Source organism: Peromyscus californicus, unplaced genomic scaffold, assembly GCF_007827085.1.
Source record: "Peromyscus californicus insignis strain IS unplaced genomic scaffold, ASM782708v3 Scaffold_22__1_contigs__length_63687245, whole genome shotgun sequence".
Taxonomy (NCBI): domain Eukaryota; kingdom Metazoa; phylum Chordata; class Mammalia; order Rodentia; family Cricetidae; genus Peromyscus; species Peromyscus californicus.
The window spans coordinates 5,603,829-5,627,325 of record NW_026294525.1 but is presented as its reverse complement, the minus strand read 5'-3'; the positions used below and the strand labels follow the sequence as shown (position 1 = coordinate 5,627,325).

The following is a 23,497-nucleotide window of genomic DNA, read 5'->3' as shown; positions in this document are numbered from 1 at the left end:
TTGGATAGAGAATAAGAAAAGTACTACCTTGCTTTCTGTCGTGATTTGCAAAACTGGATTAGAAACAGACCTACTCTTCTCTATTCTCTTTTCAGTCACATAATCAAAAAGCTTTGTGAGCCCATAATGAGCCAAGAACGGCTGTGGACGGGGAGGCCAGAAGTGATGGCGGTCACCGAGGCTTACTCTCCTGGAGCTTTGTTTGAAGAATGCTCTCCCTGTGGGTGTGGGTCTATGGTGGACATTTATGGCATGTCAGAATTTCAGTCATTTGGGAGTTTTGTAGGGACTCACTTTTAGAGTTGAGATTCAGGAGAAAGGTGTTCTTGTTTTTGTTTCCGTTAACACTCTAGAGGAAAAGGACACTGAGATACTAGGAGAGGATGTTACCCAGGGAGGATTGAAGGAAGGTAAACCAGCCAGAGGGCAACATGGGGGAAGGGTAGAGAGTATAGAGAAACATTGAGGAGGCAACAATGTTATTATGAAAATGGCCCGCATAGGTGCATACGTTTGCATGCTTAGTCCCTAGTTGGTGAACTGTTAGGAAGGAGTAAGAGGTGTGTCCCTGTTGGAGCATGTGTGTCACTGGGGCTGGGTTTTGAGGTTTCAAAAGTCCACACCAGGCCCAGTGCCTCCCCCCACCTGCCTGTCTACCTGCAGATCAGGATGTAGCTCTCAGCTACTTCTCCAGCACCATGCCTATCATGTGTGTCATTATGCTCCACATCATGGCAATAATGTACTAACCCTCTGAAACTGTAGACCAGCCCCCAGTTAAATGCTTTCATTTATAAGAGTTGCCTTGGTCATGGTGTCTCTCCACAGCAATAGAATAGTGACTAAGACAAATAGTGTGCAGGGTCAAGGAAACTAACTAGGGAAGAGAATTAATACTCGATGTTGAAAGCTTTGGGGAGCCTTTCTTTAGAGGAGAAGTTAAGCAGGAGGCTGACCTGCGCAGACATGGGTGGGAACGACTACTGTCCAGCGATGAGGAAGGCTGACTGGTGATGGTGACAGCAAGACCTGCAAGAGTCTCAGGTGGTGTGAGGGTGGAGATTCGTGATGATTTATAGACCAGAAATGAGGGAGAATATAGGATGATATTTAGAGGCCAATGTTTAGACTTGAACAAGCAATGAGCGGAAGGCATTATCAGACTCTAAGGACCCAAAGGAGAACAGGTTCTGAAGGAAGAAGTTAGACTGTTAGATTCTGAATGTTCAACTCCGTGATTCCCAACAAGAAAATACACAGAACACTCATGCAAGTGTATATATAGAAACACAGACACATCCACATAGTGACAACATTTGAAACAATGGGATTGGAGTGGATTAAGATTATAAGGAAGGCCCGTGAGATGGACCAGTGAGTAAAGGTACTTGCTACAAAGCCTGAAGTCTTGACTTCAATCCCCAGGATCTACATGATAGGAGGAGAGGACCAACTCCCACAAGTTGTCCTTTGACCTTCAGATGCAAGCCGCGGCAAATGCACCCCCCAAGAAATAACTAAATGCAGTAAAAAGAGATACAAATTGTGGGTTGAGAAGGAAATGAAGAACACAGGTCTTGGAAAACAACGGTTTTCAGTGAAGTGAGAAATATGTTTAGCATACTTTTTCTATGAGCATAGACAGACGAGCAGCTTCCTCTCATTTCTCATCATGAAATCTCTGCATGACATGGGCTTGGTGCCCTGCTGGGCAGGTCCCAGTTTAAAGGCTGACCAATGACTTCTGTGATTGTAAGTCAGACATGTCTGCACAATCTCTGGGTTCAACCCCAACAACCAACAAAACAACCAACAAACACAATCCTAACTGTCCTGAAATCCAGAGAACTCATCCTACTTGAAATTTTTTTAGTGCTGGCCATGGAACCCAAGATCTATGCATGCCACGTGAGAGCTCCCCCACCGGCCATGTCCCTTGGATTCTGTTCTACTTGGGTTCTGTTAGGCTGTCACATCCCTTTCTAATTATCAAATAAAGCCCTAGTCCTTGTAGCTTTCTTAATTTGTTCTTTTTCTTGCTTGAGACTTCAGTGTCCTTACACAGGAAGACCTGGATTCCTTAGCAACTGGCAGGCTCCCTATCCCGAGGCATACTTCCTCTGCCAGCTGGCATTTGGTATATCCCATATGGATTCAGGTATGGTCTAGTCTCTTTTCTGTAAAATTTCTAATCTTTAAGGGCCGTCTCAAAACCCTCTGTTGCCATATCTGCTTCCTCAGTACAGCTCCAATCTTAGCATTTTGGCTTCCGTTTTTGTTGTCATCTGAAATACATCTGCTTGTCTTTCACATCCCTGACTAGGCAATGACCTATGGGGCAGGCTTGCAGCTCACATACTTCCTGGAGGCTGCTGGATTGGTATCTGCTGTAAAAAATGCTTCATCAAGTGACTTTCTTAGCGGCAGTAATGATGATGTAATCGGCCTTCAGTAAATTATCATTTATTTTGTTACTCAGGACCAACCCCAGCCCCCAGAAGCAGTTCTCATGGCTGTGCAGGGGGAGTTTTTAATGCCATGCTTTCTAAGTCAGAAGCAGAAAATAGTAACCCTGGCCTAAGCCCACAGTGCTTGCTTCTGTGGGAAGAGAAGAGGAAAAGGGAGCTTTGCTTTGCTCCAGTCTCTACCAATCAGAGTAACATCTTATCAGAGTCATACCATCTAGGAAGCTGGCCACGGACATGTAAGGCCTTCTTCATCAGGGGGTATTGTTGTGGGATGGTCTTTCTGTATGTTGTGAATATGTGTTGCTACTGTTGGTTAATAAAGAAGCTGTTTTGGCCTATGATAAGTCAGAATAAGAGCCAGGTAGAAATCCAAGAGAGGGGGAGATAAAAGGTGGAATCAGGAAAATGCCATCCAGCTACCCAAGGAATAAGATGCTGCCAGCAGACCTTTAATGCCATGACCGTGTGGCAAAATATAGATGAATAGAAATGAGTTAACTTAAGACGTAATAGCTAGCTAGCAATAAGCCTGAGCCATAGACCAAACAGTTTGTAATTAATATTAAGCCTCTGAGTAATTATTTTATAAGCTGCTGTAGGCCAGACAGGACACAGGAAAACTTCTGGCTACAGGGTATAGGACTGGCTGCCCTGTGATGATCACTGGTCATTGAGAAAATGCCACAGGCTGCTAGCTTTCCTCACCTTTCATCATCATCATCATTATTATTATTATTATTATTATTATTTACTTTCCAATATAGACTCTGCTAGAATAATAGAACACTTAGAGGGTTGTGAACACAAGTTGAGGACTATCTCATTTGGGCCTCAGTGGGCTGGTGCCCAACTGCCATCATGGCTGCTGGCTAATAGACTGAGCTAATCAAGCAGACTCGGAAGGTGGGAGAAACTCATTAGCTGGCTGTGTTCATTTCTGAATGTTGAGCCCCGGGGCGTTTACTATTTTTGAGCATTCTGGAGTGAGTAAATGCAGAGGCGATGAGGACATCTTCCTCTGAGGAACTTAGAAGGGACTGGAAACAACGCGGGCCTTGGGAGGACTTTGTGGAGTCTGTGAAGATTTTGGCTCATCCTCATACCAGATCAGATGTCCCAGGGGCAAAGAAAAGGTGACCCCACGCACATGACCTTGAACCAGAAGGACAAGTCCAGGACAACTTAGAGTCAGGCTGGGCTGACATCTGTCGAGGTAAACACGTGAGAGCACAGGGCTCGGAAGAGCTCGCGGTGGTGGCAGCATGGTTTCAATGGTGCCTCAGCTTAGTCTCTCATAAGTCCCTCAGCATAGGTGGCACATTTGGCAGACGTGGCTTGGTCCATGGCCTCTGAATGCACCGTCACTGGGCACAGCTCAGGGGCCATGTGGTCCAAAGGATGACCGCCGTGCCAGGATGGTGGTGGCAGCGTGGGGCTCCACAGTTGGCTGTCTTGCGGGAGTCTGAGCAGCGTGTGAGGATGGGGGCCTCAGCACCTTCATCTGTGTTTGCTGTCCCCTCATGCTGACTCACCACTGTTGTTCAACTCTTAAACGGTCTTACAATAAAAAACAGAACTCAGAGCCAGGTGTGGGGGTGAAAGACGAGAGAAGCAGAGCAAGCCACAGCCACCCTCACCTCGCCAACTCCTCGGCCGACCCTGTTCCCACAAATCCTCAGACTGAAAGCCTCTGAGTCCTCACCCAAAAGGGTCTCAGCTGAGCTGCTTTAGTTCCTGTTTCCTCACGCCTCACATACCTTTCTCCACCCTGCCATCAATTCCTGGGATTAAAGGCGTGTGTGCTTCCCAGTACTGGGATTAAAGGTGTGCCACCACTGCCTGGCTCTGTTTCCAGTGTGGCCTTGAACTCACAGAGATCCAGAAGGATCTCTGCCTCCTGAGTGATAGGACTAAGGGTGTGTGCCACCACTGTCTGGCCTCTGTGTTTAAGCTAGTGGCTGGCTCTGTCCTCTGATCCTCAGGCAAGTTTTATTTAGGGTACACAATATATCACCACACACCACTTTTACAGGTCTTAGCATCTGTACCCACTTCCTGTGGTGGCCATAGCAAAAACCTAACAAACTCATGCAGAAATTCCCACACAGCCATTGACACCAAAGTCAGAAGTCCATCATGACCAGAGCCATGAACCCTTTAGTGACTGATGTTTCTGTATCCTCAGCCTCCTCATCATCCCCAGGTGCTCCTCAGCAGCTGGTAGCGTCATTCTAGAGTCTTGACTGTCTTCACATATGTGTAGGGTGACTGCTTTTTTTTTTTAACCAGTGGAATCAAATTAAGACTCCCCCTCATGACTTCATCTTAGTTTGTTGACATCCAGAAAGACCTTATCCAGGCTATTTAGATACAAGGGCACTAGTGTGTCTGTGTTTGTATGTGCACTTCTGAGAGGAAAGATGCATGTGCCTGTGTGCACACACATGACAGCTAGAACAGGTCAGGCATCTTCCTCTGTCATTCTCTTCCTTCTTGCTTTGAGACAGGGTTTCTCCCTGAACTGGACCCCACATTTCACTGAAGCTGGCTGGTATCTCCATCCCCCAGGGCTGGGGTTATAGGCATGTGAAGCTCTGCCTGGCTTCCTGTGTGCGCACTCAGGATTTGAACTCAGAACTTCAGGCTTGCACAGGAAGCGTTTTTTACCTGCTGAGCCATCCCCTTAGCCTCATTCACATATTTTAAGGGGACACAACTCTCCCGAAATGCGGCTTCTCTGGTGGCAATGCTAAAGCTTCTTTCTGCAGTGTTTCGCCCCTTGGCAGTCACACCTTCCCCCTGGAGGGTTTCTCTTTGCTGGGCTGGAGAAGGGCCAGACAGCCAAGGGACACTGTGGTCCCACGCATGTTCTCCTCCGTCGTAGTTGTAAGAAAGCAAGATTAACTCTCCAATCACGGCTGTGATTTCTCTTTTCTCGGCCCGGCCTCTGGGCAGGAAGTTTGCTGTGATCAGGCCTCACCTATAGCTTATCCGTGGGGTCTTCTCTGTGTCCCCCGGGCAAAGGGAGCTGGCGCCTCCTTCCTGTAGATCCAGAGTCGCAGAGGATGGGGAATCTACGTCCTGTAGCAAGCTTGCTTAGGCCTGCCTCTGCACTTCACTCTCTGATGACTGCGTTCTCCCTCCTGCGGACACACATCCACAAAGAAACCTGTTTGGCCTTTGGTGTGCAAAATTTCAGGACTCTTAAAAAATGCATAATATACAACAGGATTTTGGGGAAATATCTGTGGAGAAATATGAGGAGGGAAGAAAGAGTTGCTAGAAGCACCTGCAAGGAACCTATCAGCAAAGACAGAAAGGACATGCGATACCTTCAAACCACTACACTGTCATGAGGAAATCTTGGCCAGGCCCATGAGAAAATGATCCCCAGGCAGAGGGTACCCAGTGCCTCCTTGGGACGGACTGTCTTAGTCAACAGAATCCAATGGAACCACTTATGTTGCCCTAACAGCAACACCAGGAATGAATACGCTTTGGAAGTGATGGAAGGAGAAATGCCGTGGTAGATCCGTGACAGCAAAAGCCATCACAGGAGACTCCACAGCCAGCTGCCCTCCATGATGTTCATGCCACTCTTGCAGAAAACACTTCAGCCCAGGAAGTCCTGGTTCAATTTTGGATGGTGTCTCCCGTGCTGTTAATTCAGTGGACCAGGATATCTTACCTAACCTTTCTTGTCTTTGCCTTTACAGCCTTCCCTTTGCCTCAGCCTTCTTTTCACGATGACGCACACATTCCTGCTATGGTGCTATTCCACTCTGAAGAAAATCTCATTCTTCTTTGGAGACTCTGTGCCATAGGTTGGCAGGAAGAAGTGACCAGGCTGTGGTCATCAGTGCCATGGCTATTGTCAAGGGAGTCCTAAGGAAGCCTGTGCACAGCCTCTGCTGAGCCAACACTGGTGTGACTGAGTTGACTAATGAGAGTCAGACTGTGGAGAGAATGGGGCCAGCATACCAGGGATCTTGCTTGCCAAGAGAGGAGAGGCCGAGGGGCACAAAGTGAGAGACCAATGAAGACTCTAGAGATTTAAGAAAAATCAGGGTGCCTGAGGAGCAGGGGACCAATTCCCACCTGGCAGTTGGTTTGGATATTATTGTAATCCAGATGGGTTTGACTGGGGAAATTGGATCAGTGTAGTACTAGTGATAGATAACAGCAAGAGAAAATCAGCTGTCTAAGGTCTTTCAAAGGAAAATATGACAGAATTCAATAACCGGGTACTAGAGGGATGATTGATGAGTTAAAAATAACTTAAAAGACTTTGCATATGGGAGAATGTTGAAGATTAGTTCCATCAGCAGAGAAAGTCCACACATGGGCTCTCTGACAAGAAAAATGAGGGAGGGGGTTGTGATTTATTGGCTCATATTTAGAAAAAGTATGAGCATGTCTGGGGCAGTGCATTCTGGACCATGCACTCCTCTGATCCCTTGACTTCAGTTCTCCTTGGTGCCGCCTTCTTCTTACCCAACTACAGACACAAGATGGCTCTCAGCAAACACCATCACATGTCCACTGTGCCCAATGCCAACAGTGACAGCAGCAGTAACAGATAGGGTCCTTACTGAAGAATCCTGCTGCGGCCTTGCAGCTCACCTTCTCTAGAGCAGGGCAGACCACATGGCAAGTGTGTACTCAGGGAGCTAAGCTCTCATTGGAGTCTCCAGCCAATCCTCATGGATTGAAGTGAAGGGGGTGCTATTGCCCAGTAGGAAATCAGCAAATTCAGGAGAAGTAAAGGTACCAGTGAGACAGCTAGAAACAGAATAACACACACAACAGCGGCAGAGAGCGACAGCTGCTTATTGGACAAAGATGTTTCTAGAACCAAATGAACTTACGATGTCTTCTGTGTGCGGTAACAAACACTTCTAGAGTAGGAGCATTGTGAAATGGATTTTCTGTTGCAGAATTTCAGCTGGAGCTCTAGACATGAAAATTAAGGCAGTTAATACCCCTGTGTACTGAAGAGAGAGGCACTGAATGTAAGTGGACTTGAAGGGGAACACATACTCTCTTTCCTCTATCTCAAAACACCCTGTCCAAGGGACAGTGAGACACGTGGAAAAGTCCCATGGCTTCATGTGAGAGATCTGATAGCTTGCTTCTTTACTTTCTCCTGTGGGGTATGGAATAAAGACTATCTTTGCAAACCCTGTCCAAGCTGCCCATGAGAAGGAAGGGACACAGTGGTTCCATGAAATGGTAAGCGTAACATGCAGAGTGCCTCCAGGAAAGAGGCAGCATCACAGCACATGTTTGGGAGCTTGCTCACTCTCAGGATATTTGGGCTCATTTGGGGGCCACAAGAAGTAGGGATGGTAGAAGTATCTGTGTACTTCCCACAGAGGTCTCCGAGGGTCAGAGAGAGAGATAAACTAGCTCCTGGATCTCACTCTAAGAATCCTTGGATGAAGGATACATCTGGGACTCTGACTCAGAGTGTGGAGTGAATTCAAGGAGAGCCAGAAATCAGCCTGTGGTGATTCCATGGGGGAGTGAAGGTAGATGAGACAGGGTATCTTCTGGCTAAGTATCCATTGAAGAAAGTAGTTGATAGGGGGACATCTGGAGAGCCACACCCAAGGAGAGACATGCCAGCAGGAGGATCCCTGGCAGGAGCCCAGAGTATGGCCAGGCATAGGCAGGGAAGCAGAAGTGTCTTCCTAGAGACATTCAGTGAACTAGAGTATGCCATATTTGGTTCTTTGGGGAGGGGGAGCGGCTAAAGACCTTCCGCAAGAGCCTCTGTTATGCGACTGTCAATCTTTGTGCTAGTCCCATTGCTCTGACAAAACCTTGATGAGATGTGATTTGCTTGTTCGTGAGAGCAGCATTCTACTGGAGCGCATGTTTTGACGGATAAACATGTAATTATCGGGGGCTTAGGAAGAGAGAGGCCAGTGTGTAAAGTGCTTGCCTTGCAAGTGTAAAGACACGAGTTTGAGCCTAAGAATCCCTGTGAACAGCTAGTCATGGTGGAACATGTTTATCATTCCAGTGCTGGGGAGGAGGAGAGACAGATCTGGAGCTTACAGGCCAGGCTAGCCAGCCTAGTTTACTTGATGGTGTCTAGGTGAATGGAGATGCTGTCTCAGAAAAGAAAGCTAGACAACCCCTGGACACATGAGGAATGACAGAGGAGGTTGTCCTCTGTGCTCTCCTGGCATGTGCACACAACCCTGGATATACACCTTTACAGGACACACACATGTACACCCGTGTATATATATAGAGGGGGGAGGGTAGGAGAGGGGGAGGGTAGGAGAGAGAAGGAGGGTAGGAAAGAGGAGGAGGAGAGAGCATATATGAGAGAGAGCATGAGCATGGAAGAGAGGGAGGGGGTATGCAACTGAACTACAAGTGCTGGTGAGGTAGCAATACACACAGTCATGTGGCCCTGAATTCAACCCCAGCAGCCATATACAAAACTGGCTGTGTGGCACATACCTCTCCTCTCTGCACTGGGGAAGTAGAAATAGGCAGACCCCTGGGGCTTACTGGCCATTATATTTTGTGGCCAGACTAGGCCCCACTGAGATAGCCTGTCTTAAAAAACCATGTAGATGGCACCTGATAATACTTGAGGTCAATCTCTAGGACTAAACACACATGAACATATGTGAATACATTGAATACACACTTGCCAAAAAAAAAAAAAAAAACAAAAAAAACAAAAAAAAAAAAAACAGGGATGGAGGGAGGAAGGAAGTGAAATTATTTCAACATCTGGAAGACAGTGAGAAGCATCAGAATGGACCTCATCAGAGGGCTTGGAGTGCAGACCGCACATGATGGGAAAAAGCAGTAGAAGAGACAGGGGATTACACTGTGCTTTGTAGATGGACGTTTTCCATGTCCACATCTCCAGCCTGCAGACCTGCCATGAAGCTGGTGTCCTCCCAGAAGCCTGTTTTTGTCTCCTCCCTCTCTCTTCTTTCCAATGAGTTCCCGTCGGTAGCCCCTCCAGACAAGCTGTTGCCTTCCGGGGCACTTTGCCCTTGCACTTAGGAATCATTCAAGGATACTGGGTCTTGAGGATCTGTGCCACCCTATGGAGACAGGATGCTTTCTCCATGGCTGATTAGCTACTTGGGAAGGCAGGAAGGAAAGAGTCACTGCCTGTGGCCAAAGACCCAGCCAGAAGGTGCCCTGCACGGCAGAGTGGAACGTGTGGATTGGCGTGTGCAGGGGACAATCCGGCCTCACCTACTAGCTCTGGCTTTCATGGGAACAATGGTCATTCAGGTTGCTTTATCCAACTTTTGAGAAATGCAGGGGAAATATATCATAAATGACACGTTTCAGTTCTTTCAGGAAATTGGGGTAAAGCTGTGCCCCCAGAGGGAAGAAAGCCCAGTTCTGATGACCAGGTCTTTGTAGCAATTGGTGGTGATGGGTGAGAAGACACAGCTAACATCGTGGGGACTGGTTTCTGCAGCCAAGTTCCAGTAGAGCTTGGGTTCTGGACATCCTAAGACATGCGTCAGCTTATTCTCTGTCTTGTCACAGAGACTAAAGCCCCTTTGAAGGCTTTCTTCTTCCCTTCTGAGGACAGGGCCGAGTTCCGAAGGAGCCAAATTGAGATGTTGGGATCGGGCACTGTTTTGAAAGTGGGATCTTAGTTCTTGCGAAAACTTCATCACTCTTCTGTTGTGCATTGGCTCATCTGTCTCTGGTGCTGCCACAGGCGTTTGGAGGCTTTGAAAGTGAAGGATTACACTTTGCTCCTCAAAGGCTTTGGCTTATTCTCACTCGTGGGTCCCATCATTTTTATCCCTTCTTTACTTCTGTCCTTTCCCATCCAGCACTGACCCCAAGCGGGGCCAAACTGGCTCTCTTCCCCTCTCATTCTTCTTCTTTTCTCTTTCAAGCCTCTTCTACATTTTTTATGCAAAAAGAAAAGAAAAGACAGAAAGAAAAGAAAGAGTGTAGGAAGCTGGTGTTGCCATGGCAGGAACACTGATGTGGGTGGGCCTTTGGTGGATTAGAGCTTCCCTTGGAGGAAAGTACTGGCCTCAAAGAAATTGAGGGTGGGGGGAGAGAGAGGGAGACAGGAGAAAGGGGGAGGGGGAGAGAGAAGGGGGATAGAGAGGAGAGGGGAAGGAGAGAGGAGGGAGAGCGAGGGGAAGCAGGGCAGGAACAGTAGAGGGAAGGGGATCAGTGAATGATGGCAGAGCAAAACCCTAAATGCATTTGTGGTGACATCACTGCCTTTCCCACAGGGGCCATTGACACTGGACGAAGCATCCATTCAAGGCCCAAAGCCACTCTCCAGGCCCGGCGGGAGGAGCCCCCACTCTCTCCCTGAATGCCTTTTTGTTGGGGAACAGTGGAGCGTTTCTGAAAGCCTGCATAAATGACTGAGTAATTCCCTGTCCTTGCCAGGAAGTCCGAGGCACTTGGGAGCTAACAATACTGAACTTTATCTCCTGTCCCATGCTGGAAGTTCCAGCTGCAGCTCCCGAATTCTAATAAGGGCTTTACTCACGCTGCTGAGGGTGGGCAATAGTTGATCTGTCACCCCTTTTCACTAGGATACAGTCATTGCTGCTGTTGAGAACCAAAGGCAAGCCCCAAGGACCGAGGTGGGTTGGGGTAATAGCGGGGAGGGTGGATGGTGAAGAAAATCAGAGGAAGGAAGGCAGAAAATGGTTTCCCCATTAGCTTGACGGGTCACTTTGCCAGCGTCATGGACTCTACACTGACAGGGAGGAAAAGAGAAGAAGTTCACAGTGACCATGAAGCCCCACCCCAGAAATATTACCTTAGGACATCTTCTGCATTGGGAAGGGTGCGTCTGCTGTCTCCTGTTTAACAGAAAGAACGGCAGCAAAAACAGACGGCATGTCCAGCCTTAGAGTGCCCGCACTGTTAGTTCCCTTCCCTTTTCCATGTCTGTAGGAAAATGCTTGTTTATTGTTTAGTGGCTTCCTGCCCCAGAATAGCCAATTCAGCCCTGAAAGGATGGTTCTCATCTAAGGGCAAACTCAGAGTAGGTGTTAGCTCCCTGCCATGTTAAGTTCTGAGAACATCTCCTGAGAGGACCAGCAAGTTGGATCAAGTATGTCCCCAGGGAAGCCCAGAAAGATGTTCTCTATTAGCTGAATAGAGTGGTGACATTTTAGAGAACGCACAGCGTGGCAGGGGTTTATTGTTACACACATTGCTTCAGTTAATTTTTATGGCAACCCCGGAGTTGTCTATTCCCTGCCCCTTTGAATATGGCTGTGTCCTCATGCTGCCACACCGCCCCTCTCAGCAGAGTTTTATCTCTGCCTTCATTAAAGTCTGAGCTCAGGTCCTCGGGGGCTTAGATTCTGGTCCACAGAAGAAGAAAGACAATCAGGTTAGGGAGAAGACAGGAATCTCCTGGATGGAGAAGGCACAGAGTCCATGATGTCTATTCAGCTTCACCTTTTGGTATTCGCTCATGAACCATACATTCAGCTTCCTGGGAGACACAGGATGGCACAACCTCCAGAATGCCATGCAAGAAGAGAAAGAAACCCAGTTTCACCAGTCCTCTTGCCAACCCTTGAAGCTGATAGGTTTGGTGAATGGTCTACTGGGAGGGCTCAGGAAGACAAGGAGGATGGCATGGATAAGACCATCTTGCCTGAGGCTCCTCTGTCTTGCTCTTTGGAACACTGGCCTCAGGGAAGGGACTGGGATGTGAACACTGCTGGAAGGAAGTGAGACGTTACTCTGTCTGAGACATGTTTACTTTCTCATGGAGAGCATTGCAGATAATGTGGATATGGGAAGGTGGTGCTCACCAGGGTCATGTCTGTGAGGAGAGAGAAAGAAACAGGAGGAATAGAGATGGAGGTAGAGCACACACCACCCCGTCTCTCCCTGCCCTGGCCACCCACTATGAAAACCACGCAGAAGAGAGCAGGTGGATGGGAAGGCACACTTTAAGCATGGCCCATGTGAGCAACCATAGTTAAAAAACAAAGCAAACAACCCACAGATCCTATGCCCGTGGAATCAGTTTGAGAAAGCAGGATACAGAAATCAGCGTGCAGAAACTGATAAACCAAAGAACAAAAAGAAGCTGGGAGGTCTCGGAGGTCTCAGAGGTTCAGAGCGTCTACTCCGCTTCCAGAGGACCCAAGGTTTATTCCCAGCACTTCCATTAGTCAACTCACAACTGCTGTAGAATATTAATTTAAGATGTGGTACATTCATTTATGCTGTGGAACATTGGCTTTAATGATGCAAAGATGTTTTGCATACTTTTATGCTGCATTTGTTTGACTCTGTGAAGCTGTGTTACTTTGCCTGTCTAAAACACCTGATGGTCTAATAAAGAACTGAACAGCCAATAGCAAGGCAGGAGAAAGGATGGGAGGGGCTGGCAGGCAGAGAGAATAAAAAGAAGGAGAAATCTGGGAGGAAAAAAGGAAGAAGAAACAAGAGAACAAGGAGAGGAGGATGCTAGGGGCCACCCAGCCACCCAGCCAGCCATAGAGTAAGAGTGAAAGCAAGATATACAGAAGAAAAGGAAAAAGCCTAGAGGCAAAAGGTAGATGGGATAATTTAAGTTAGAAAAGATGGCTAGAAAAAACAAGCCAAGCTAAGGCTGGGAATTCATAATTAAGAATGAACCTCCACATGTCATTTATTTGGGAGCTGGGTGGTAGGTCCTCCAAAAGAGCAAAAACAATTAACAGCACACAACCACCTGGAACTCCAGCTCCAGGGGGGCTCTAATACCTCTGTCCTTAGTAGGCACCTAAAACTCCTGTGCACAAACCCACATGGAGGAACACACTTACATATTAGTAAAAATAGTTAAAAAAAAAAACAACTTTGGGAAACAGAAATAAACTGTGGCTAACCATTAAACCTTAAAAGATTAAAAGAAGCATCTGAAGGTAGGAATGAAGGCGCTTAGAAGAAAAAGGTAAAGTTTAAAGTAGAAGCTGTGTGATGTGTCACACACTGTGATTCCACAGACAGTGGGGTGGGGGTGAGACAAGAGGAGAGAGAGTCTGAGGCCAGCCTGAGCTGCACAGCACGAGACTGAATCCTAGCCTTCCACAATCCAATAAAAGAAAGCACAGTGTCAAGACAGAGAAGCACAGCATTGAAGAACAGTTGATGATACTCAGGGAAAATAGGAGCACATGACATAATAAAAAGGTAGCAATGGCGCTGGATTGTGTTCATAAGTAGAAATGGTTCCTAAACTGTGAATATAAAAAACGCTTCATTGCTGGGCCATGGTGTCACATGCCTTTAATCCCAGCACTTAGAAGGCAAAGGCAAGTGGATCTCTGTGAGTTCAAGGGCAGCCTGGACTACAGGGCGAGTTCCAGAACAGCCAGAGCTGTTACATAGAGAAACCCTGTCTTGAAAAAACAAAAATATTGATTTAAACATGGAAAATGTGGACAAATTTTTACAAAACAGAAGATAAAGGAGTGCCTGAGTCTACAGAGAACAGAAGAAATCCTAGATGAGCACCAACATAGCCGATAACCTCGAGAAGCCCGGTGAAGTGGTCTGTCTTAGCACAACTCAGTTTACTAGAATGGCTGCTAATAGTTATAAGAGGTGTAAACAGTTTCACAAGAGAAATAGAAATGTGTCCCAAGTGATGCTTCTTATAGGATCCAGACAGTGTCCGAGGGAGATGCTGAGCACATTAAAACATGTGTAAGTTTCAGGAAACAGATGTGAAGAACATGTCCACATTGTTTTCATGCCTGGATCATAGACAATGGAAGAAACCCTCAAGGGACAATGGATCAAGCTCATTTGTTAATGGTGATGGGAAATTCCAAAATCATTCACTGTGGCAATTTGTGGCTCAAGTTCCATATTAGAAAAGAATTTTTAAAAATGCTTTTTGAGACAGGTTCTCACTGTAAAGATCAGATTGTTCATCAACTTGGCATAATTCCCCTGCCTCTGCCTCTCAAGTGCTAGGATTACCCAGGAATGCTTACTAATATCTTTTATGGTACAATTAGATGTAAGGAGAGAAATTAGATAACTGTTTCTAAAAATGTAGAAAATTGTTATCAACAAAATCCATTCCATTCTTCATAAAATATCTTGAAAAAATAGCACTGGCAATATAAATCTCTAATATATATGTATGTATATATATACATACATATGTATATATATGTATGTATGTATATATATACATATATATGTATATATATGTATGAATGTATGTATGTATATAAAGGGAAGCATAGTGATGAACACTGACAATCCAAAAACTGAGGAGTCTGAGGCATAATGATTGTCATGCCAGACTGGGATACACCACAAGATGCTGTTTCCAAAATAATAATTAAAAAAAAAGTGGGGATGAAGACAGAGAAAAAAGAAAAATCTTAGCTATTGCACCCTAATTTTAATTTCAGAATCAGTCCCAGCTGGGATGCACTACAGCCATTCCTTTGAAGGTGAGAAATAAAGATCCCTACTGACTTACCACCATTTAATATTGTTCTAGAAGTATTGGCCAATGTTATTGGATTAGAGTAAAGAATTAAAGGCAACAGGGCTGCAAAACAATATAATTTTCTCAGCTGACATAATAAAATACCAAGAACTCTCTCCAAAGAATTAATGATAAAACTCATCTAATTGAAAAAAGGTAATCAATTACCAGAATATAAAGTTAACATGCCCAAATCAATAGCCCTTTATAGTCACAAATAGCCTATCAGCATGCATAACCAATGAGAATGGCCCCAATAGCTGTGGAGTTACAAGGTAAAATGCATGAGAATAAACTCAAAAATAATGGCTTAAAAACTATCGCAACCTATTGCTATGCCCCAGGAAGACTTAAGGGGATGGAAATGTTTCAGTTATCAACATACAGCTTCCTCCAGGTTCATATCTGAATTTAGTGTACTGGTAGTTAAGACACATGTGTGCAAATACTCATATACAAACATGCAAACACACAAATGCATACAAACACACCCTCAAACACACAAATGCATACAAACACACCCTCAAACATGTACACGTATGCATTCTCTGTCTTTCTTCCTCTCCATAAAGTCAGGTAACAGGATGCTGAAATTCACTGGGAAGGAAAGAAATAAGAAGCAATAAAATAAATCAATCTTCTGTAAGAACCATGGATGCATTTAAGAATCAGTGGAATCAAGGAATTAGAACTCTGTACATGTTAAACATTTAGATTGGGGCTTGCGAGCCAGCTCCAAGGTCAAGGTGCTGGCTGTCATGTGATGTAAGCCCCATGGCCCTGCCTTTGATACTCGGAATCCACACACAGCTTCCATACAATTCCAGCCTCATGATCTGAGTCTAAACCCTACAGCCTACATACAGTGGAGAGTTCCAACTCCACAAAGTGGTCCTCTCACCATACACATGTGCTATTGTAAGCACACTCACACACAATACGCACATATACACATCACACACAATTATACCGATCTTTTAATTTTTTAATTTTATTCTAATACAGAGGTGATTACATATATTCCCCCTTGGGAAAAGATAGCTTCTCAAATAAGTGATATTCAAATAACTTGTCAGCCCTCTTGGGAAAATGACAAAATCAGATACATTCTTATCCTGAAAAAAATTCTAAAAATAACCCCAAGTCCAGATTTCATCATTGAAGAGGTTGGTATATCCCAATCTCGAAAAGGACTCTGTAGAGCATGTGTATGTCATATAAGGCCAGAGGGCAAATGACCCCCTGAGAAAGTACCGATGGCCAATTATACACCTAATGCACAAAGAACTTCCAAAGAGTGGAGGAAAAATGGAACCACACATCTTCTATTCATGTGAGTCATTCATTCATGGGTGGAAAGCTCACAACAGACACATACAAACATCCTGTTTACATGAATACGTCTTGACTTAACAGAGCAATTAAGGTTTGAATGGTGGGAGATGCTACCTCTTACCCGTCCATTTGTACACAGCGAGGAAGTTTGCCCTTCCTCTGCACTGGTAACGCCTGGCAATTCCAAATGGTCCCATTCCTATGTCAGAGAACCGAGTGATTTCAAACACCGTGTACAGCTCTGTAACTGTTGTTAGGAATTTTAGAGATTCTGTTGGAAACTTCAGATGTTTCTTCAGGGTGAAGAGTAATAGCTGACAAACAACCCAAACAGGGGACATACCTTCTCATTTGACCCTCTAGGAGGACCTTGGAATGCTGGCCCCACCTCATGCTTTTAGGTGTTATCTGGGGTGTGTGGAAAAAGGACACAGGTATCTGTGGCATGTGATCAGTGACATAGAAATAGCAGGTGTTCCACGGCTCCTCCCAAAGCATCGCCAGCCTAAAATCCGATGCACACTCTGCCTGTATTCACCTTTCCTGAAGAATTTTCTAAACTGGGCTGCCTACTTAAGAGTCAGCTCAAATGATTTCCACCTTAGACCTCCTAGGCATGTGACCTCAGAGCACACAGGAGGTGTTGTTGAATGCAGTTTGCCTGATCCCAGTAGTATACATGCTATATACTTGATTGGAATAAGTTCTTAGGGTCTGCAGAACAATGAGACCCAATGCAAGCAAGCTGATAATTTTTGCTAAGAACCCTGTCTTGCCTTGTACCTCTTATGGGGGATGTTACCTACTAAAGGACTATGGCAGACAGGGGATTTTGTGAATTCTTTCCGTCTTTGTGTTTTATCCACTCAGTCCCTGGATGTCCCCAGAGTTTCTTCTCTGTTACAATGTTTCATCTTATTGCCCTACACCATCTGCTTTGAAGGTTTTTGCACCTTTCTAGTTTTCTGTTTCTCATAGAATTTGTTCTTTCCTAAAGAAGTACCAGCAGCTACCCGAAGAGGAAGAGAGACTTGAGATGTCATGAACTGGAGTGGGATCTTAGAAGTTAATGGAACAGGCTTTATAAAGAATTGGGCCACAGAATTGGAGAAATGAATAAAGAAATAGAGAACAGACATTAGTATGATTAATAGAAATTTAGACTGAAAATATTTGGTATTCTGTGGTCATGTGGTAGTTAGCATAAATTCAGGGCCCAAAAGACTTTTGTCATGTCTGGAAACATGTTCCTGTCCGTTCTCAAACGGGGACTGTCTGTACTCAAGACCCCTGGAGTCTGAGTCACTTGGCATGGACACTGGGAGAGCAAGGCTGAGGCACCATGGTGCCTAGAGGGTGTGTAGTCATGGCACACACAGCCTGACCAGAGTCATGTCCGTCCATCCATCACATAGGATTGTGCAACAGACACCCCAGGCATGAGTGAGGCACCTCCTGATGGCATATTGGAAAAGGGATGGATTTAAGAGACGATCAGAAATGAGGCAGACAGGGTTTGGCAATTTCCTAGATGAGGGAGAAAGCAGATAAAGGATCACTCTCAGCTGTGACTGGAGGTTCTGGGATCTGAGGCCAATAACAAATGGGACAGACAGGATGAGTGGTTCTGAACTGGCATGCTGGAGACACTGGTGGGATTTCTAGGCAGAGAATTCTAGTCGGTATTTGTGGAGCAGAGGTTCTGCCTGGGAAATGACCAAGGGCATACATCTCCCAAAGAGAGAGAGGTCTCAGAGGAAACCCTGTACCACCTTCCTGCACATAATAAAAAGCTGATTAGAGACATCCTGTGGTTGTAGGTATAATCACAGATGTGGAGGAAATCTGGTCAGTGTGGTGTTCAATGAGACCATTTGTGGCATAAAGGAGTGTTTCATGTCCTTTATAAACTACACTTTGTACTTTCCTTGCGTAAGAACCCAGACAATTCTGCTTTCTTTCTCTTTCCCTAACTGCACTCAACTTTACTAACCCCGAACTAGCCCAGGGTCTCTTGTTCTCAATGATTTATTACAGAGGAATGTCCCAACAGATGGCATTCTGGGAGCTTAGGAACAGAGAGGAGTGCCCTTGACCTCAGCTGCCTCACTGTCTGCTTGGAGCTGGCCTTTTGCTCTGGAGTAAAATAGTTCTGCCATGTTTACAACCAGGCTTTTCCAAAACGAAGCCTTTTTTCAGGACTAGTCAACTTTCATTGAAATTGCAAACCAATAACATAAAATAGCATATTTCATAGCATGTGAATAGAAAATAAAAACTTCTAACCCCACCTTTTATTTTTGAGATTATAACTTCTATTTCTTGTTAACTTCTAAGGCCAGCTTGGATCCTTGATGGTGCTGCCCTTTCAACTGCAGGAATCTCCCCCTGACAGGCTTCCTGGAGACTCCTGCACACTTCCTGCCTGCTCAATAGGAAGCAGTGCCGAGGAGCTGACCTTGGGGGTCTTGCGTAGAGTCCACTTCCCTGTGGAGTCCGGAAATGCTATGAAGCTAAGTCAGCTAGAAATTTAACAAAAGAAAGAGTCTGACTAAAAACAATGAACACACACACATGTGCACACACCCTTCCTCCCCACACATACAAGCATGAGTGCGCGTGTGCGCGCGCGTGTACACACACACACACACACACACACACACACACACACACACACACACACTGATGGTGGGGGCCTTTAATGGCTAAATAATAAAACTCTTTCAGAAGGGAATGAGGTATAAAAATATAGGCTGTGCATGGGTTACGTTTCTGTAATTCAGTCAAGTGACTCTGGGCAAGTTATTTAAACTTCCTAAATCCCAGGTGCCTCATATATTAAATGGAGAGATCTTAATAGTTGTTGAAGGGATTAAGTGAGATAACTTATATTAAAAGCTTAGCTCTGTGGCTAACACAAGGCAAAATGCTCATCATCAAAACAGTAATTGTTAATTACCCTACTTCGCCTATAGGAAGTGAAGAGGGTTCAAGGACATGAAAGATTCATCTCAAGTGCACGAGGACCATGCTATTTGAGGCAGCATTGTAGAGAGAACCTTGGAGAACAGCATCCTTCTGAACTATTGATCTTTGAGGTGCTCTTGGGAGGGAAACGGGTCGTATCAATAGCAGGGGATTGAGCTCAGCAGATTCTTGGAGCCTCTAATGAAGAACCAAGTGCTCTTTCCTGATAGTATTCCGGGAAAGGTTTTCTAGTTTCCTATTTGTGGAAATAGAAGGAATTTTATACTTCCTTCCTTTCCAATGAAAACATCAAAAGGCCTTTTGCATTTATTACTGTTATTTATTGTATATGTGCCTGCTTTGTGTGTGTGTGTGTGTGCCTGAGAACACACCACAGGACTCATAGGGAGGTCAGAGAACGATTTGGGAGTATTGGTTCTCTTCCTTCACTGTGGGCTCCAGATTCAAGGCCTCAGGCTTGGTGACAAGTGCCTTTCCCTAGAGAGCCATCTTGTTGGCACAGCATCAGAGAATATCAGAACTTTTATGTGTGTTGGGGTTTTTTTTTTTAAATTACCATTTTCAACTCTTATCTAGATGACAGGCACTGTAGAGATGGGGCCTCAAAGTTTCTCCAATAAATGTAGAAGAAGGCAGGCCATTTAGAATGGAGCGTGGTATCCCGTCTATCTAACACCAGTGGTGATGACACTGGTCCTGAGTCAAAACCTGAGGAAATGTGCATCACATCGCTGGAGAGAGGTGACCCTGAGTGTGTTGGTCCTACACAGAGCTGCTATAGCCAGGGAACTGAATTTGATGTCTGTGAGCACCGTGCCCAGGGTAGGAACAGCATCCATTGCCCTCATCTTCGGCTGCGCTCATCCTCTCAAAAGTGTAGTGAGCAAGGACCACTGATGGGAAACCAGAACCCTGATGTCACCATTGGGTCCAGGGACAGCCTGTGTGTTCGTTTACACCAGTGGCTGTTCAGAGCTGGTTGACAAATAATGCTAAGTATCTCTCTCTCTCTCCCTCCCTCCTTCCTTCCCTCCCCACTTCTCTCCTTTTTCAGCTCTTAGGTTTTTAAAGCTCTAAATGACATTCCGACCTAAGGAACTGACTGGGGGCTCATAGGGGATCTGAGTCATAACCCATGGGACCTCTGAGGATGCTGGCCGCCGCCTTCACAAATGACACTTCTAGATGCTGTGAAAGCTCAATTCAAATGGGCAGTAAGTGTCAAAGAAAGCTGCCCACGGGTGAAAGAACAGGGAACAAAGTGAATGAGAGTGCTCAGAATCTCCCCCGCCCCCACCCAAACCCTGCAAGCACACTGGAAAACATACTGCACAGGAAAGGAGAGCGGGGCAGGGGTTCTGGCCAGAGCAGGGACAAAACCAGGAAGAGGGAAAAGACTAAAAGCAGCTTCTCTTGAGGGCCAGGGTTGGGCTTGGCTGCAGGGCAGCTGGCCCTGGAGAACCAAGGACTTCAAAACAGTCCACAGGGCTCAAGTGACCTACCTCTTGTGTTTGCCTCCAGCTCAGCTCCTGGGTCTTCCTCATAATTGAATTTCAAAGCCAGGTACTTCGTTGTCTCTCAGGGATGAATCATTAATTCTACCAGGTCATGCTGTCACTTTAAATAATCTGTGAGAATTTCAAGGAAGAAGATCAATTCTGAGAGGAAATCACATTTGAGCAACTAGAAACAATCTGATTTCAGGGAGTGTGGGGTAACATGGACAGAGGATGTTGTTGTTATGTGAATTCGAGACTCCCTTTTGCTACATTATCCTAGTATCCAAGCACACTACAGGCCTAGTTTTAATTTTAGCACTTCTATGTTTCTATGCACGATCCACTGGCAGTTTCATTCATTTATGCTGGCATACGTACATTTGCAATCTGAAAACTGTTAGTATACCACAAAAACATCAGCCCGGTAAGGTCTACATAGAAAATGAGACTGTCGGCATGCAACTCTTACATCCTTCCGAATGCTTCCCTCCTCCGGTGTCACGCGTCCGGACTGTTTTCACAGGCTGCTAGGTCACCGTCACAGACGCCAGCAGCTGCTGCTTCCTCCATCACGCTCTTGTGATGGCTTTCTCACCACACACAGCTTACACAGAGATTCTTCAAACCGGAAGAAGTATGAAATCCCCTTGCTTTAAGCCCTCCAATGAGAAAGAACCTAAAAACAAAGAATAAAGTGAATATCAACCAGATGCAATCCGTGAGCCTCACTTGTATTCTGATTCGAACAAAGGAAAACAAACATTATGTGCAACATTCAACTTTTACACATGGTGTGTTGCTTGGTCATTAGAGGGCAGCATTGAAGGAATCATTCAATGTTCCAGTGTGAAACACACTGAATTGTTTATGTGGGAAAGAAACAGAATTAAGAGTTTGCGGGACAGTTACGGGGAGGCGTGCTTAGCCGGCAGAGAGCTCATATGGCCTATACGAAGCTCTAGATAAATCCCGCACGGCAGTGCGGACTCGAGTCCCACAGTCTTGGGTGGGAACGGGTGAAGGTAGTCAGGATGGAAGTTCAGAGTTTTTCTCAGTGACATAGCAAGTCTGACACTAGCCTGGGATGCAGGAGACTCTGTCTCAAAAACAAGACGTGATGAGACAAAATTGAGCTGGGCAGGCTATGGACAAAACAAGGATGCTGCTTATTGGAGGCGGGCGATGCCCGCACAAGGTTTGTCTTGCTCTTTTCTGCAGTTTGAGGATCTTTAACAGCCACTGTTGTTAAACGAATCAACAGATAGAGCCCTCTGTGGACTTACCTGGGCACCTTGGGTAAAGTCCAATGCCTGACAGCTTCCATAGCCTCCTGTCTAGACTCCTCCTGTTCTCAGGTCCACCATATTGGTTTCTGCAATTCCCAGAGCTCTTTCCTGGCCTAGGATCTTTGTGCTTGTTCTGCACCCCCACCCCCACCCTGGCCAAGAGCGTGGATTCTGCAGGTAGTCCTCTGGCCAGAGTCTCTAGAGAGACTTCCCTTGTCCTGTCACTCAGTGGTGCTTCCCTCTCATTCCCCTGTTTCGGTTCCTTCCCCCATATTGTCTCTGTGTTTTCCTGCCTGGGACAGACTTCCTGTGATACATGCCCCTGTAGAGCCCAGAGTTTTTACTCCTCCACACAAGGTTGGGAATACAACAGTGTGTGTGGGGGAGGGTGGGGTGGAGGGTAGAGGGGCATTCAGCAAATGTTTGTTGGATGAGTAAACAAATGTCAAACTTCCTTGCAAACAATGCAAAATACATTCTTGAATGGCTGACCTTTTACTTTTCTCCTTCCAAAATGAGATTGAGAGGAACAGAAAGATAAGGACGATCATTTCCTTATTCTCTCTCCTCCCTGCTTCTCCCTGAAAATCGCAGTAGAAGAAAAAAGAGAAGGCTAAGCATGCCTCCCCCTCAGGACAGACTCCTCTGAGTGCTGATGCTGTAGAAAGCAGATGAGTGGGAAAAACAAAGACCCACCCTCGCCCTTCTCTCTGCTTCCTTCTCTTCTTGGCTTAAAAACTCCTCTAGTTGTCAATAACCTGATGATCCATCAGGGAATAAGCCCTGAATAATGAAAATAAGCTTTTACCCTTCCGACCTGAAAAGTATCTCCGCATTTCTCTGCTTTTTCCTCAGCTCTGAATCCTTTCCCCCAGCCACGGCCCTCTGCCTCCTCCCCAGGTGGATTTCTTTGCATTAACAGAGCTCATATCAACACGGTTCCTTTGGATGTTCTAGAGAATGCCATTAAAAATACAGCACAGATGTTGCCACAATGTCAGCCCATAGATCACATTCTGCCTAAGGGTGCAGGGACATACATGGGAGTCAAGGGGTTAAACTCATTTTCAATTTGCCTACAGATGGATGCGCCCGGCTTTCCCTTTATCTGCGAAGCCTGCATCCATAGGACCGCAATAACAAATATTCAGGAAGCTGCATTCAATGTGAGATTTAACAAAAGGAATTAGCCACAGTGTGTGAGCAGTAACTTTAAATAGCAGAAGAGTGACAAAGGCACTCTGGCCGATAAAAGAGAACCGGTAATTACTCTATCAGTGCCCTTTGCACACCAAGTTTCTAAACTGCGGTAAAAGGTTCTCCACGAGTCTGCCTTCTCTTTCTCCTATCAAAATAGAGCAAAATAAACTATAACAGAGGCCAGCTGCATCTCTGGATCATTGAAACAAAACAGTACCACCAACT

General features: G+C 45.7%; 1 long non-coding RNA gene across 12 annotated transcripts in view; it reads right to left on the bottom strand.

Moving 5' to 3' along the window:
* Positions 1-22,368, bottom strand: part of LOC128118285 (uncharacterized) — a 36,914-nt gene extending 14,546 nt beyond the window's left edge. For 2 of the 12 annotated variants that reach the window (XR_008221100.1, XR_008221098.1), the window contains exons 1-5: positions 21,256-21,661; positions 20,790-20,915; positions 11,263-18,821; positions 7,337-7,421; positions 5,449-5,611 (exon numbers count right to left, since the gene is read on the bottom strand). This is a non-coding gene — a long non-coding RNA (uncharacterized LOC128118285). Of the gene's footprint in view, positions 1-5,448; positions 5,612-7,336; positions 7,422-11,262; positions 18,822-20,789; positions 20,916-21,164; positions 21,665-22,069 lie in introns of those variants that run through there. The other 10 variants (XR_008221104.1, XR_008221110.1, XR_008221102.1 and 7 more) reach the window with 10 other exon arrangements.
* Between the last annotated feature and the right edge of the window lie 1,129 nt (positions 22,369-23,497).